Below are 6000 nucleotides of genomic sequence, written 5' to 3'. Positions count from 1 at the left end.
AACATAAGATCAATAATACCAAAGAAATTAATGGGACAAAATACAAAGGATGGTAGCTCAGCAGTACCAAACCTAAAACTATATTATAAAGCAGCAGTCAACAAAACTATTTATTACTGGCTAAGAAATAGAGTAATAGATCAGTCGAAAGGATTAGATACACATGACACAATAATCAAGGCCTAAATTAATCTAGTATTTGATAAATCCCCAAAATCCAGCTTCTGGAATAGGAACTCACTATCTGATATAAATTGATAAAAAAAAAACTGGAAAATAATATGTCAGAAACTCAACATAGAGCTATAGCTCACACCCTATCCCAAAATACAGTCAAAATGGACTCATGATTTGGACATAAAGGATGATACCAAAAACAAATTAAGAGAGCAAGGGATAATATACCTATCAGATCTTTGGAGAAGGGAAAAAATTTATGACCAAAGAATGAGATAACAATATGAAAGGCAAAATGGACTGCTTTGGTTGCATTAAATAAAAAATTTTTGCACAAACAAAACCAACAGAAATAAGATTAAAAGGGAAATATAAAGCTAAAAAATTCTTTATAGCCAGTGTTTCTGATAAAGGTCTCTTTCCTAAAATATATAAAGAACTGTGCCAAATTTATAAGAATACATGTCATTCACCAATTAATAAATGATCCAAGGATATGAACAAACAATTTTCAGATGAAGAAATTAAAACCATCTATATTTATATAAAAATTGCTCTAAATCCGAGTTACCACTTCATACCTCAGATTGGCTAAGATGACAGGAAAAGATAATGAAAAATATTGGAGAGAATGTAGGAAAAGTGGGACACTAATGCATTGTTGGTGGAATTGTGAAATGCGTTAACCATTCTGTAGAGTAATTTGGAACTATGTCCAAAGGTCTATGACAATATCCTTTGACCCAGCAGTGTCATTACTGTCACCCTAGGAAATCAAAAAGAAGGAGAAAGGACCCAAATCAAAAATGTTTGTACTTACTCTTTTTGTGGTAGCAAAGAATTGGAAAATGAGCATGTGCCCATCAGTTGGGAGATGGCTAAACAAGTTGTGGATTATGAAGATAATAGAATATTATTGTTCTATAAAAATTATGAAGAAGATGATTTCAGAAAGGCCTTGAAAGGTTTACATGAACTGACGTTCAGTGAATCAAGCAGAACTAAGAATACATTTTATACAATAACATTAAGAATGTGAAATCATCATCTATGAAAACTTGGTTCTTCTCTGTAGTTCAGTGATCCAAAGCAATCTCAATAGACTTTGGACAGAAAATACCTTCTGCACCCAGAAAAAGAACTATGAAGACTGAATGTAAATCAATAATACTATGTTATCTTATTTTTTTGTTTTTTTGTTTTTTCTCTCACCCATTTTTTTTCTCTTTTGTCTCGATTTTTCTCTCCCAACGTGATTGATGAACAATCTGTATTAAAAATAAATAAATTAAAAAAAAAAGATTCAGTGATTTCAGGAAGCCAATGTTGTCAAATGTCTGATTCTTGGTGTATGTAATTAGAAAAGAGAGAAAATCTATAATTCTTATCCTCTACACAAAGACAGATGTGTCATTAAAATGACCAGCCCTAAATAAGAAAGTACTATTTATGTTTAATACAACAGAGTTTTCTTTTTATTCAATGAAGCTATACCTTAAATTATCACAGCAATTAAAAACCTAAATACAAATGGCTATGTTATTTTACCTACAATTAAAATATGTAATATACTCTTAATATTAAGCATTAATACCTGATAGGAAAAATGCACATTCATTTTAAATATTAATGGTACTTAACTTCTTAGCCCTTTTAATTATAATTGAATAGCAAATAGTTAATGTTTGTGAGTCACTAGGTAAATCCCACTTGAAACCTACACACTCATTTTCCTGGTAGAGAATGTCTGTCCTTTAAAGAGCTGGTCTAACTCCCTATAAATATGCTGGATCATATCAACTATCTATTACAACAAATATCCACAGGAAAATGTTGGAAATATTTCCTAATCTTTGGAATGAATTTTCCCATTTTAACCTTAATAGATTGGACCCTGATGTTTCCTCATATACAGAGATATATTCTTTCAATTCTTGGGAAATCCAATAAAATAGTTCCCCTGAAAATGAAAAGTCACATAAATGCCGCTATGGTATCTTTTATTTATCTTTGAACTTAAAAGTTAATAGTTTTCTCAAGCTTTCACAGTTATGTCTGCATTGCAAACATAGATAGTACTCAAAAACCTAGATTCCTAAACTAATAAAGTCACCTGTTGTATTTTTCATATGGTGAAATAGAAGATAATTAGCAATAAGAAGAAAATAAGACAATAATAGTACTGTTTTCAAGTCTAATGGTACAATATAGAAATCAATCTGGAATGGTTATGAAGATTAACACAATTGTTAGACCTAATTGTACTGTTTTTTTTAAGTTAATTTAATCAAAATATTTACAGGTTGTTTCCTCTTCAATATTATGTACACAGCATACATTTAACAAATGCTATTTAAAGTTGAAATATTTTTGAAGACCGTGAAGAAAGGAAGGAATATAGAACATTTTGAGTCAAATTATAATGTAAAATGCCTTTAGGCTTAACAATCTGATGTTTGAAAAGCCTCAGGGTATATTTGCAAGAGAAATCCTATATTAATCTCAAAGACTTAAAACAGACATGTGGAGTCATTGGGTGTCGGAAACTTCAGTGAGTAAATTCTCATTATAAATGTACAACAACTCTTCTACTAGGCAACTTACTCATCTGGTCTTATATACCATATGTGTCAGAGGACAGAAATGAATTGAAGTCTTCTGGACTCTTTATTAGACCCCTTAACTTGGGATCAATACCAAGGACTAATGGAGTCAATTCTCAATCAACTGTAATAGAGGAATTCTCAGAATGGAGTTTTTAGTGGGAGGGGAACCAAAATCATGAAACTTCAATTAATTCCTAACTCGTTAGTTTGAATCTTCACTCAAATATTTACCAGTTATGTGATCCTATAACTCCCTTATGTCTCTGCTTTCTCTTTTCTAAAATAGTCTTAAGTATAATACCACTGTGATTATTATCAAATGATGTAATATTATTTTTACCAGTCATAGGTACTGTGCATATAGATTGCTCCATTCTAATGGCCTGCCAAAGATAATAAAAACCATAGCTGCCCTCAAATTTAATGTACTGTCTGGAAAAAAGGAAAGAGAGAGAAATTACTTACATAAAAACCTTATATTAAATATATATCAATGTCATTCTAGATCAGAATCATGTTTATTTTGCCATGTTTATATCTGATGATGGCAGCAATAGATGTTTTATGAGACAACTTGGTTACTCTCCATGAGAGAAGTCTCTAAAAGATAGGGTTGAAATTCAAATTTAGGTTAGATATTTAGTATTAAAATAGCCTGTAGAGAGAAACCACCTCAAAATTTTCATTTTACATATCGAATATTTGTGTATGGGTATGTGAGTATATGGATATGTGTGGGTGTGTACATGTGTGCAGTTTCAGAAACTTGCCCAACATCACTAGGTTAATAACTATAATGAGGTTTTGAACAGGGAACTTATAACTCTAAAGTCAGCTCTGTTTATTCGACTGCTTGCTACTTCCACAGTTTATCCTAATAATGAATTATAGATTTAGTACACATTAATTTGTTTAAATCTTTCTCAAATCTATATCTGCTTTTGGCATAATTAATTCTATTATATATATATATATATATATATATATATATATATATATATACATATATATATATAATTAATATTATATATATAATATATATATGACTATAACTATTGTAAAATAGTATTTCCTTTTGTTTTCCCTGAAGTAATATATTTTTTACTTTATAGGCCTATCTTTTAGTTCTATTATTTGAGGATTTAGATTTTGTATCCACTTTGTAACTTTAATGTTATTTAATACTGTGTGTAAGTTCCAAATATATATATATGTGTGTGTGTGTGTGTGTGTGTGTGTGTGTGTATGGGTGATAGTTATTATATTATCACTAAGAACTTTGATTACATCTTTTCTCAGTCTCCTTTTCAGAATAAAATTTTAATTATTTTATTCTAACTTCATAAAGAATTGAAGAACTGCTTCCATTTTCTTGGAAAGATTTAATTCAGGAGAAAGAGGGAGAGGTCTGGGGAACATTAACTGAATTGAATTGAATGAAGAATAATATTAAAATAGTAATGGCATTAAAGGAAAGTGCTTTCTTTTTCAAAGTATAACTGAAATTGGAAGAGACAAATTAGACAGAAAACAGGATATGAGTATGTATATATAAATTTAGACACTATTTTAATTAAGATTGTACATTCATGCTTACTGGAAAAAGAGTCCCTAGAACTCTTAACTCTTTCAACAATTAGGTACCAAGACCAACACTAGGCAAACTATTGAAGAAATAAGGTCAATATATGTATAGAATCAAAGGGACAAGAACACTTAGGGAAAGAATGGTTAACAGGGAAAATAGTCTCCATTTTGTAAGTTCTTAGTCCCTGGCCAAGAAAATGTTTTTCCCAATTTAACAAGGCAATTTTCAAAAAATAGAATTAAGAGGACGCATTATGTAGTGGAAAGAACAAGAGTTAGGATACCTACTTCAAATATCAGTTCCACTACTTACCAATGATACCTGAAAAGAATTCATTGTCGAATTAAAAAACAAACTTTTTTTTTCCTTCTCAGGATCTCAGTTTCCTTATCTATTAAACAAAAGAGTGGGATGAATTTATATTTAATATGATTCCCAGGTCCAAATATATAAGGCTAAATTTGCCTTTGGCACTCCTCACTTCTCACCCATTAATTCCTACCCACCTGCCTACCCTGTTCAGTCTTTCAGACACCACAATGCTGCATTACTTTGTAACCTCATTTCCCTCTACATTTCTGGGCTTCCCTTATCCTTCAAGAAGGAAAGCAACCTCATTAAGATGTTTTTGCCAGTTTTATTGAAAAAGGAAATATCAAAGTAGGGCAAGGAACAATCTCAAAAGAATGAACATGTAATTGGAATTTAAAACATCACTAAAGCTTATATTTCAGATAGCAGAAAAGGGAACTCAAAATATGTCATATGCATAATTGCCTATCATACTATAAAGTCAGCCTTATTCAGAAGACTCCATATAATAGTGCCTTGGGCAAAGTAGAAGTTCATTTGATAATACTATCATAAAGATGGACTTAGCCGAATGTAATTAATTGAAATTCTTTTGGAACTTTTTTATAAAGATGAATATATAGAAATAATCTTAAAATGTAATCAATGCCTAATAATTGTTATATAATACATAATTATATAATAAAAGATGGACTATATTGGATAAAGAGCTAGATTTGTAATGAAAGAAAACCGGAGTTCAAATTCTTTTTCTGAAATAACTACTTTTGTGAACCTGAGGAATAACTTAACTTCTAAATGTCTCAAGTAATTCTATATGATCTCCGTCAAAAGTTTTTTAGGTCTAAATCTTTGTTGGTATGGGGTTTTCCACTCATTGGCAAAATTCAATGATTAAAAAAAGAAAATCACATATATTTCCTATAATTATATTATTATATATTATATTCACCAAAAAACTATCTACATGACTCTACATGTCTGTAAAGTCCTATTATCCGGGAAAACTTCAATGATAGTTTCAGCAACAGAACAGCTGGTTTCTTAGGTTGCCAAGGTAAGGAAATTAAAACTTACCAACAATAGGCTAGTCTGCACATTGATAAGTTTAGACAACATGGCAATCTCAGAAATAAAGGAAGATACAAAACAATCCTCAATGCTTAGCATGTTTCTTCCAAAATAACAGTGGGAAAGAGAAAGAAAGATGACAAAAAGAGGGGGTTGGGGGGAGAATGAAGACGGAGGAGAAAGGAGGGAAAGAAAAGGAGGGATTAAGGAAGGGAGAGGGAGATGAAGTTAAGAAGGCAGGGAAGG

The sequence above is a fragment of the Sminthopsis crassicaudata genome, chromosome 1 (assembly GCF_048593235.1).
Source record: "Sminthopsis crassicaudata isolate SCR6 chromosome 1, ASM4859323v1, whole genome shotgun sequence".
Classification (NCBI taxonomy): Eukaryota; Metazoa; Chordata; class Mammalia; order Dasyuromorphia; family Dasyuridae; genus Sminthopsis; species Sminthopsis crassicaudata.
This window is presented reverse-complemented; position numbering follows the sequence as displayed.